The sequence below is a fragment of the Dromiciops gliroides genome, chromosome 1, assembly GCF_019393635.1.
Source record: "Dromiciops gliroides isolate mDroGli1 chromosome 1, mDroGli1.pri, whole genome shotgun sequence".
In the NCBI taxonomy this organism is placed as follows: domain Eukaryota; kingdom Metazoa; phylum Chordata; class Mammalia; order Microbiotheria; family Microbiotheriidae; genus Dromiciops; species Dromiciops gliroides.
In genome coordinates, this window is record NC_057861.1 from 185229616 (window position 1) to 185241971 (window position 12356).

The window sequence follows — 12356 nt, forward strand, 5'->3', positions numbered from 1 at the left end:
CATTACTGAACAACATTTTTTAGGGTTTAATGCCTTACATTCATTCTATCCTGTGACCCTTGCACCAAACTTGTAAAGCAGGTACTACAGGTATTTTTGTCCCTACGTTATGGATAAGGAAATGGATGCTCAGGGAGGCTGAAGGAACACAGCTAGTATGTGTTAGAGGAAGATTTAAATCCTGGTCTTCCTGACTAGTGTTTGGCCATTCATCCATTATACCATGTGTACTATATCTGCCATCTTTCCATGATCTAGTAACTGTATCCAAAAAAAGGGGTGGGCTGTGTGATGAATTTAGTCTGGGATGACTTGATCTTCATGAAAGCATGATTGGCCTTAGAGGTCATTGCTTCCCTTTCAAAGTGCTCCTAAGTCATCCTGTTAATAATAAGCTCTAAGAGTTTTTTCCTGGAATTGGACTTAAGTTCATTGGGCTAAAGTTTGAGGAATCCATTCTCTTGGCCCCTTTCACAACAGGGACATTTGCTTGTTTCTAGTCCTGCCACTGCACTCTCCTGTTCTCATTTTCAAAGATACTGACCACAGCTCAGCAATCATATCCACAAGGTTTTCCAAGGCCCTGGGGATACTCTCTTATCTTCCCCCATTACCATGAGTTTTGATTTCCTGTTAACCTTTCTCCTCCCTGTATTTTTCAATCTAAAGATGATTCCTCCTGATAAAGACAGACATGGATAGGGAATGGGATAAGGATTGAACCTGTGTGATTTCAATGGTATGGGGAACTTCCAGGTGAAGAAACTCCCACTAGCAGTGCATGTCAGAACCTTCTCTGTAAGTTATAGTCTTAAGAGGATTTCCTAGAGCACTGAGAATCTAAGGGACATGTCCAGGATCACATAGCCAATATGAATCAGTGGAAGTTCTGGAGCCCAGAATTTCATCTTTTTTACTTTGAGGCCAGTTCTCTATCCCCTCTGCTATGCTACCCTCTTGGTAAAGAACACAGTATTTGGAATTCAGTAGTTCTGCCCCTATCATCCATCATCAATATTCTCACCAGCATTACTAGATATAAAATGGATAATTTTGATCATATTAAATTAAAAAGGGTGTGCACAAACAAAACCAATGCAACCAAGATTAGAAGGAAAGAAGAAGACTGGGCAACAATTTTTCCAGCAAGTGTCCCTGATAAAGGCCTCATTTGTCAAATATGCAGAGAACTGAGTCAAATTTATAAGAATACAAGTCATTTCCCAATTGATAAATGATCCAAAGCTATAAATAGGTAGTTTTCAGAAGAAGAAATCAAAGGTATCTATAGTCATATAAAAATGCTCTAAATCCCTATTGATTAGAGAAATGCAAATTAAAATAACTCTGAGTTACCACTCCACATCTATCAGTTTGGCTAATATGACAGAAAAGGAAAATGTTACAGAACCATGAAATTTTTAATATTTAAAGAAAGTGAGAGGAGAGGAGTTGGGGGTACCCAGCATAGGCAGTTTTCTCATGGAACTTAGTGAAGAATTAGAGGAGGGGGCAGCTAGATGGCGCAGTGGTTAAAGCACTGGCCCTGGATTCAGGAGTACTTGAGTTCAAATCCGGCCTCAGACACTTGACACTTACTCGCTGTATGACCCTGGGCAAGTCACTTAACCCCCATTGCCCCGCCAAAAACAAACAAACAAACAAAAAACCCACCCAAAACCCAAAACCAAAACAAAACAAAAAAAACCCCAAACCAACAAAAAACTAGCTCATATCACAGGATCCAAGGAAGGGTTTTGAGCATCAAGAGGGGAGAAACTAATGTAATCCCTCCTATGGAAGAGACTAGAGAGACTGCTTCCAGAAAGTCAAGATTATGCATAATGGAAGGGTCTTTCTTCATGATTTGGAGCACACACAGGCATTCTGTGACTTGTTTCTGGTCTGACAACCATGTGATAAGGAGGTGTAGTATTGATTGGCTGTTTAACTAGAACTAGGGTGCCTTGAGGTATGCAAATTACTTTCCCTACAACAACCTTGTGAGGTAGGTGGTAGAAGTATTATAACATCCATTATACAGATGAGGAAGCTGTGGTGCTAAGAAGTGGAGGAAGGGAAGGGGCAAGGTAGCAGGAGATGGAATGTTGTATATGGACAACAGACAACAGGACAATTTGGTTGGAAAATATTGTATGTGTATGCATGTGTGTATATGAGTCAGTCTGTGTGTATGTCAGTATGGATATAGGTGAGTCAATGTGTGTATGCACTTGTGTGTCAATTGTATGAATCAATATGTGTGTCAGTGTTCGTGTGTGTGGATGTAAGTCAATGTGTGTGTGCATTTGTGTATGTGAGTCAGTGTATGTATGAGTCTCTGTGCATATGTGTGTGCATGTGTGTGTGTTGGGTTAGGGTTTAGGGTGGCAGGGATGTGAAGTCATTCTGGAAAGATAGCTTGGAGCTAGATTGTGAAAGGCTTTAAATGCCAAACAAAGGAGTTCGTACCTTATCCTAGAGGCAATCAAGAGACACCAGGCTTCTTGAGCAAGGAGGGGCATGGTCAGACCTGTATCTTGGGAGTATCAATTTTGTAGCTATGTGGAGGATGTACTAGAGAGGGGAAAGACTAGGAGGGGGAGCACCAATTACTGTAGTAACTCACGTGAAAGGCTTTGAAGACATGTACTAGAGTGACGGCAGTGTGAGTATAGAGAGGGACACTTAGATGAGAGGTATTGTCAAAGGTGTAGATGAAATGTGTATACAGTGTATATACAGACACTTACTAGTTGTGTGACCCTGGGCAAGTCACTTAACCCTGTTGGCCTCAGTTTCCTCATCTGTAAAATTATCTGTAGAATGAAATGGTAAACCACTTAGGTATCTTTACCAAGAAAACCCCCAAAGTGGTCACAAAGAGTCAGACAGGACTGAAACAAATAAACAACAACAACAACAACAAGAGGGGGGTCTCAGAGAAAGGCCTCATTTTTTTTGGCGAAATATGAGGCTCTAGTTATGTCACATATGATCAAGTCTTGGTTATGCCCATGTTTATTCTACCTCTTTACGTTATGATTCGTTTATTATCTATACTCTCCATATTTATTGCATGGTGATCTAAGACCACTATTCTTTATTTATTTATTTTGCAGGGCAATGGGGGTTAAGTGACTTGCCCAGGGTCACACAGCTGGTAAGTGTCAAGTGTCTGAGGCCGGATTTGAACTCAGGTCCTCCTGAATCCAGGGCCGGTGCTTTATCCACTGCGCCACCTAGCCGCCCCACCACTATTCTTTAAATAGTCTTTCTTACTCCCTTTCTTTTTAAAAATTATGTCCCCACTGATACGTGTCTTCCTGTGTTGTACTTGATTCTTTCTGGGGTATATGCCTTAGTGGCTGAATGTGGGTAGTTTCTCTTACCCACTCCATTTTCCAACTTACAGACCTTTTGACAAAATCTGCAAGTCAGCAGCCAAATATATTCTTCCCAGACATTATTTTATATATACTGTGCTAGAATTCTGATCAAGAAGCTGTCATTTCTATAATTGAAGCCTTGTTCCAGAAGAAGTCTAAATCCCATTCTCCAGCACCATCTATTAATCAGCCCTTCATTCCCCAAGTCCAAGGTAAAATAGGAATTTAGGCAAGAGAGATCTAAGAAGAATAGGCCCAGTATACTATAATGGTATTTGGAACCAGAATTAAACCATAAAACCTTGCAAGACCTAAGACCTTTCCCTTTGTCATTTCAACATACACTTTGTGTTTTTCCCCTGTAGGTGACACAGTAGATAGAGAGTTGGGCTAGAAGACTTGAGTTCAAAACCAACTTCAGATATTTATTGACTGCGTGACCATGCATAGGTTCCTTAACTTCTGTCTGGCTTAGTTTCCTCAACAACAAAATAATAATAGCAACCTACTTGCCGGGATTGTTAGGAAGGTCAAATGAGATAATATTTGAAAGCTGCTTAGTACTGTGCCTGTCACATAAAGAATTGCTTCCTTCGTTCTCAGAATAATGTTTTTAAATATATAAAATAAAGTCCATAGGATTAAAAAGGAAAATAATTATATTGTAATAAAGATGTCATAATGAGAAGGGTGTCATGGTGGGCAGGGGTGGGTAAATAGAGAGGAGAAAGGGGATGGTCAGAGGATGCTGGAAGTCAGCAAAGACCCAAATCTAAGCAAGGAATCTTGGCAGACTCAAAAGTTAAGAAGTCAACAAGATTCCTGTAGAGCCATCTAGTCTTAGGTGAAAAAGTCAATGCCACAGTGATTCCTGGTTGGTTACCTGTTAGTGGTGTACGTGGTGCTTATTTCTTCACTGGGGCTGTAACTAGAAAAGACTGTGATGTTATTGGTTGGTATAGAGCCTCCATCTCTTAGATGTGCTTATGATGCCAGCATACAATTCCACATTTTCTTCATTTTGCTTCAAAAATGTGTCTTTTATATATACCTACATATGTATATCTTGTTTCTCTAAGAGGCAGCTAGGTGGCACAATGGAGAAAGTATTGGGCCTGGGGTCAGAGAGTTTAAATCTGACTTCAGACATTTATTAGCTGTGCAAGCCACTTAACTGCTATCTGCCTCAGTTTCCTAACCTGTAGAATAAGGATAATAATAATATCAACCTCTCAGGGTTGTTATGAGGATCAAATGAGATAATATCTATAAAGGCCTTAGCATAGCATCTGGCACATGGTAGGCACTTAATAAATCCTTCCTTCCTTCCGTCCTTCCATCCTTCTTACCTTCCTTCCTATTAGAATGTAAGTTCTTTGAGGGTAGAGTCTGTTTTTCTCTTGTCTTTGTATGCTAAATGCTTATCACCATGACCAGCACATAGTAGGTCCTTAATAAATGCTCATTGATTGCTTGATTGATGAAAGGGGTGCTATATCTCCAAGAAGCCAGGCTGTTGTAGTGAAAAGAGGGCAAGATTTGGATTCAGATGACCTGGATTCTATTCCTGGCTCGACTAGCCATATCACTTTAGGACAGTCAGCCTCTCTGGGCCTTAGTTTCCTCATCTATAAAAGAGGACTCTTGGACCACTCGATATGGCTCTTCTGGTTCTAAATCCTAGTATCCTATGAATCAGAATTGTCATTCTATCTATGTAACTTGCTGGGTGGGCAGTTCAGTTTTACATAGCCCACCCTATCTGTCTCTAATCCCCTTCACTGAGGTGCAAGAGTGAATTAATGGACTTTATCTTCTCAGAGTGTGAATCAGTTCCAGAGGGGAACAAAACTGAAGGGAGGTTCTTTCCATCTTTTGGAGTCATTTGGTAAGACAAAGCATACTCTAGTGGTCTGTCAGAATCAGTGCTCCTCCCTAAGGACCTAAATCTCCATCAAGGAATGATTTATGCTCTGGAGAAAATTGGATTTGGCAGATGTAAAACAGCCCAAGATTCTAGTATCCAGGCTGAAGAAGTAAGGAAGAGCAGTTTGTTTTCACGGTCCTGTGCCAGTGAGGCAGCAGAAGATAGAATTAGGGCTGGATTTGAAGTCGGAGAACCTGACTCTGCTCCAGTCTGTCTGTGTGACCTCTAACAAGTCACTTAATCTTCCTGGTCCTCAGGTTCATCTTATGTAACCTGATATCTAAGGCTCTTTCCAGCTCTGTCCACAACTGTGTGGTACTCTCTTTCTTCACCCCCTCCTCCCATATTTTACTGTGGCCTCAAGGTGACCCTGGGTTCTTGTTGGCTATTCCTGCCAAAGCCTGAGTCCTGCCAGATTCTACCACATTGGAGAGATTACAAATACTGTTCCACTGACAGTTGACTGTCCAGGTACCTGGTCCCATCATACTGTTCTCATGTTCCTGACATAGAAGGGACTGGTAAAGCATGAAGGTGTGAATGTTATTTACCCTGGAGAGAGTGTTAATTTCAGAGAGGACCCCAGGGAAGAGGGCTATGAGTAACACGAAGGAATGAATCCCTAATGGAGGCCTTTGAGACAACAGCCAGAGATCTGGGGGCTGTAAGGACTTTCTGATACTCCTCAAATCACACTACACAGAGCATTCTTTACTCAGCCTACAATTTATCCCACATTGGTCTCATTCATAGTTGGAGTGATAGTTTTCTGGCAAATACTTATCAGGAAGCTTTCAGGTCACATAACTGGAACTTCTAAGTGATTTTTCAGACAACTCCACTCTAAATCGAACTGAGTATGTCCTGAAAAGAAAAGGTGGATCAAATATTCAGCATGAGATTCAGTTGAACAAATACATAGCTACCAATGGGAGCTGGGTGGGGAAGGGTGGTGGGGGAGGTGGTTGAAAAAGGTGTTGCTTGAGGGGGACTTTTGTCAAATTGATCATTCAAAAGAAGTCATTCCTTTTGAGCTTGGAATCATTAACTCCCCTAGTAACCAACTGCGGTTGTCATGTTTGTGCTTGTCCTGAGAATTGCTCAAGAAGGGAATGGACCAGGAAACAGCTGCCTCCCTTGACAGGTTATTCACACTTCTTAAGGAAGGAGCTGCACATGCATGTTTTAAGCCACATTTGGAGCACCCCTGGTGTGATCTATTCATCTTAATAGAAAAGCTCTCCTGCATCAGAATCAGCACCCACCACAGGGTGCAGGTCTCAAGACATTTTACAAAGTTCTCTATTAACCCATCCATCCTCTTTAGTTCCAGGAAGTCATTTTTTCTTCCAGCTGTTCCATTCTTACCTTTTATATAATTTGACGGGGAAATGCACAAAGAAAGCACAAAGATTCTTTAAAGGCTAAGCTCACCAACACCAATCCCAGGATCTTAGTATCAGAGGAAATCCTAGAGAGCATCTCATCCATCTTCCTACTTGAAATATGAAACTCCTTTATAAAAAGCCAGGCAAAAAGGCAGCTATCCAGACTGTACTTGAAAGCCTCCAGTCATGGAGACTCTTGGGGCAGACCATTCCATTAAAAAGAAAAAAGTTTTATTGATTTTTTTTCTATATCACTCATCTACTTTTCCTAATGTTTCTCCCCACTCTTCCATTCCCCGAAAGTAATCTTTTATAATAAAGAACAAAGGGGAAAAGCAATTCAACATGTGTGTGTATACACACGCATACTTAAATGTGTATATAAATTTGGCTATATATACATACACAAGCATATATACATGTATGTCTATGTGTATACACACACATATATACACATTTATTTATTCACTCTTTTACATATATATAAAATAGCTAGAAAAATATATGTATCTATGTATCTATACATATATACATATACATACATATATACATGTACATAAATACACATATGCATGCATACATAGTGTTCCTTACTTATAGTCCTCACTTCTGTAGAGAAGCTGGGAGAGGGGCCTCCTCAGATGTATTCTCTGGGGTTAAGCCTGGTCAGTATAATTTCACAACATTCTATTTCCATTGTTTTGGTTTTTTGTAGTTCTTTCCATTTACATTGTTTTAGTCCATTCCATTTTGGAAGAGACTCACTTGTTGGGAAATTCCACCTTAAGTAACCTTGCCAAAAAGTTTGGCACCCCATCAAATTTTCACCAGCTTTGTTTACACCTGTCAAAATATGAGAATATTCTACCACCAGATGAATTGCCCCTGTGACTCTCAGAAGTATCAAATCACTTAATTTTCCTATTAAAGTTATGTAAAACATAAGGATAAAACTGACATCACTAAAATTATTGAGATGAGTGAACTTTCGTTCATACTACATACAACTCTATGCTAGGCCCTAGAGATATGAATAGAAAAGTAGGACAATCCCTATTCTCAAGGAACTCACATTACAATGGAGAGACACATATAGGAGAATTCCATCTTCAAGTCAGAGGGAGAGGCCCCATGGTGCTTAGGATGCAGTGATAAAGCAGATATGTCTCTTCTTGAAAGCCATTTCCATTAATAAAACCATCTCTGTTTTTAATATTGAGCAAGGAATTTAGTGGAGAGACCTTTCTTTTCTGGATCCGAGATAGCTTCTGGCTGCTGAGGAGGAAGGAGCCGCAGCATCTACAGAGGCAGTTGTGAGATTTCTGCCCTACAAGAATTGCTCTCCTAGATGATGGCTGTGGAAGCAGACTGGAAGCAGGGCTGGTGGTTGAGGAGTTGTACCAGGTATTCTTGGGTTTGCTTGCCTGTAAGTGGCAGGTGGTCATCAGTTAGCGGTGACGATGTGGGTAACTTTCCCATAGGTACTACAACTAGGTGTTATGGTGGATAAAGGGCTGGTCCTGGAGTCAAGAAGACCTGAGTTAAAATCTAGCCTCAGACATTTACTAGGAATGTGACCTTGAGCAAGTCCCTTAATCTGTTTGCCCTAGTATTCTCAACTGTGAAATGGGGATAATAACAGCATCTATCTCCCTGAGTCAATACAAGAATCAAGTGAGGTAATAATTGTAAAGCAGTTAACATAGTGCCTGGAATATGGTAGGTGTTATATAAATGCTTATTCTATTCCCATTTCCCCTTCTCATAGATGCTGACTGTGGGGATAAGCTGGAGGTCTGGGGTGTGTGTGTGTGTGTTTGTGTGAGATTTGTCCACAATAAAGAACTAATTAATACTATTATAAATATACCTCAATCACCTGGCCACCTAATATTGGGCATATTCAGTTCTCTGGAACAGCTAGAAACCAGGAAGTTAGCAGAGAAGGAGGCATAGCACAAGATGTGACAAAAGTAGGTGATACAGGGGCAGCTAGGTGTTGCAGTGGATAAAGCACTGGCCCTGGATTCAGGAGGACCTGAGTTCAAATCCAGTCTCAGACACTTAACACTTACTAGCTATGTGACCCTGGGCAAGTCACTTAACCCCCATTACCCCACCAAACAAAAAAGTAGATGATGCTATCTAAAGATATTAAAATGACAGAAAGTGCAATGGCATTGGTCAAATTAGTCAATCAGGAGCAAAGAATACCAGCCCAGTTGGGCTCAAAACCTAGTATCATGGGAGAAGAGACAGGAAAGGGAGAGGGGAAGAGATAAGGAATAAAGGGGAGTGGAAGGGCCAGAAGACCCAATGTCAGTGGAAATGGTGTCAGAGATTACGTGTTGAAATAGGGGTGATGAGGAACAGACCTTTCACAGAGAGAGTCATGAAAGAAAGAGAAGAAAAGCTAGAGATTATGACTGCAGTTTGAGAAGAATTTGGTGTGGGGCATCCAAACAGCACCACAGAGGCATCTTGTATTACAGATGTGGAAGGGCAGGGGAACTTCAATTCAGGAGGCCCCAACTTCCCCTGGCTGCTATCTAATTCCCCTTTGTGTTTCATCTGACACAATTCCCCCATCCAGGTACAAGGCCACACTACAAGTTTTGAGTCCCAGGGCTTTATCCAACAAGCAGAAGACTCCATTTTGTCCAAATGAAACTGTCAATGGATAACCAAGTTACATTTACAAAGAGGCAGCATAACATTGGTTGTGGAGCATCACGGGGGAGGAGTCAAGAAAGACCTGGGTCCAAATCCTGCTGCTAATATTTACTAGCAGTGGGAGCATGGGCCAGCCACTGAAACTTCATAAGCTTTAGGGAATACCTTAAGACTATCTAATAAATTACAGATAGGTTACCATCCGCCCAAGTCATTAACAAGAGGTTAAAATATGTACATCACATTAATTTACTAATGTGGGAAGTAGGCAACATATCTTAGAATGATTTCATCACAAATATTTAAGTTGTTGTATGGAAAAGGCTAATTTTCTTAGGAAATTTATTCCTTTCAAATACCTTATTTCCTAGACTATTTTGGATAACTCAAGTTACTGTATATATCCCTCTTTTTAAAAAATAAAATAGTATTTTAATTTGAATCGAACCCAGTTTAACCAATTCTTAAAAACATTTCATACACTTGAGAACTACAAATAATAGCACCATATTAATTTAATAGAAAATAAATATATACATTTACCAAAAATTCAGTTATGTTTCTTCTAGCACATCAGCAGAGAAATCCATACAACCAATAAAAAAATCTTTCAGAAAAAAACATCTTAGACTGATGATTTTTCATATATTGGATAATTTACACTGAAATATTTGAGGCAGCCAGATGGCATGAGGTATAGAGAATTGGGCCTGTAGTTGGGGAGACCTATGTTCAAATCCAGCCTTAGACTAGCAGTGTGACTTGGGGTTTACCCTACACCTGTCTCACCTGTAAAATATGGATTGCTCCATTTTACAGGGGAAAAAGGCCATAACTGCAAATTAGTGATAATAATAGCACCTACCTTGAAAAGTTATTGTGAAGATCAAATGAAATAATATTTGTAATGTATTTAGCACAGTGCCCAGCACATAGTAGGCACTTAAATGCTTGGAGGTTGGTGATAGAGCATGAGTTGGCTATTGGGGGTGCTTGTCTTGCATCCTCTGTGGTTGGGAGCTGAGCTGTTCCACAGAGGAAGAAATGCTTCATTTGACCATGAACTGAATGCAGAAGATCCTTCGGGTTCCAGGCCCTCTGGGGACAAAGACTGGGCAGCCCCAAGAAGAAGATATGCTTCTATGGATCTTCTTCCTACCAAGAGGAAAGAACCGTGGAAGGTCCTAGGTATCCTGGCAACAGAAGCTAGCATTCTTCATGTTGTGGAATTGTATCTCTTCACCAAGGGTCAAGGAGATAGTACACTTCAGCCCAGCCTCAGACTTCCAAGGATGAGGCTGTTGCTGGTAGTGGAGGGGAAGGGAAGCTTCAATTGACCAAGTGTTGGCATAGTATCAATACACAAAGAAAGCAGGAAAAAAAGCCAGGAGGTCCAAAGACTTTTGGGGGGTGGGGAGGGGAAGAGGGAGGAGGTATATGTGATGGTTATTTGGCTATGGTTTTAAGAAAAAATTTCTGAGTGGAAAAAAGGTCAAAATAGATACTACTGAAGGATCTTCATCCAGACTGAAATAAAGCTGTGACAAAATAAAAAAGGATCATAGGCATTTCCACCAAGGCAGTTACATCTGGAAAGGAAGTCTCCCTTATAAATAAAGTATTAAAGATCACTATTTTGGTGCAGGCTTGGTTGGTTGTCATCCTTTGTTCTTCAAGAGGATCAAAATGATATTACTATGTTACAGTAGATATAGTGTGCCCCGGGGCAGCTAGGTGGCACAGTGGTTAGAGCACCGACCCTGGAGTCAGGAGTACCTGAGTTCAAATCCGGCGTCAGACACTTAATGTTTACCAGCTGTGTGACCCTGGGCAAGTCACTTAACCCCAATTGCCTCACTAAAAAAAAAAAAAAAAGATATAGTGTGCCCTACTGTGACTGATCCAGCCAATATGAGCTTGGAACACTCTATCAAAGGTTGGGCACAGATAGTCCAATGTGAATATTTGGGGGTGTATTCTCCAAATTTGTGCATTTCACGTATCTATTGAGCTACTTCAATCTGCTTAGCTTATAGAGCACAGCACCTTCTCTGATGAGGGTATCCCATGCTGGGTGGTCCCATGCCAGCGACTCCCATGTTATGCAATCAATTCCAAAATTCTTAAGAGAGACCTTGAGAGTGTCCTTGTATCCATTCTTCTGACCACCATGTGAGTGCTTGCTTGTGTGAGTTCTCCATAATATAGTCTTTAAGGCAAGCTTATGTTTGGCATGCAAATAACATGGCCAGTCTGCATTCCCTGCAGTAGAGTTTTGAAGGGAGAGAAAGTACAATCCTAAGGAACAGAAAAAGTCATCTGGGGCTGATGGTTAGCTCACCTGGCCATTGTCTGTGATGATGATCTTTGTACAAATCTTCTCACTCTTGGAGTCGAGGGCTTCTTTTTTCTTCACTCAGTTCAGGCCTTCTTTGACCCCACCAAACAGAATTAGCTTTCCATTCAATGTCTTCATTGTACAAATGAAGAATTGGGATCTCTTGGTGTTGTGATCTGCATTTGCCATAACCTGAACATTGCCAATCACCCCTTGCCCCAGAAGGCTGTGTATTTCATAGCATTTGAGAACCCTGTTTTATAGTCCATGAACCTCATCTGTTCCTAGGAGATGGAAAATAATGTATCAGGCTAAAATTCTTTCTCCCTGTATGGGGCACCTTGAAGCATTTCCTAAAATTCTTAGGGTTGAAATATTCCTTTATGCTGGTAGGGATGGTTTGGGTATAGGATAAGCTATAGATGCTTTGTGGAAAATTATCATATTCCTTTTATTGATTCTATATAAAAGGTAAAAATCACTCTATGTAGTTAGCATACCTGGCCCTTTATATGAGTGGTCTATTCTCTTATGCCAAGGTCAGGAGTCAAAGGGATCAGTGAAATATTTTGCCCATTCAAGGAGACAGTGATGTTTTCCAGGAGGTAGGAAGTCAGAGCTATTCTGATTGGATAAACCCA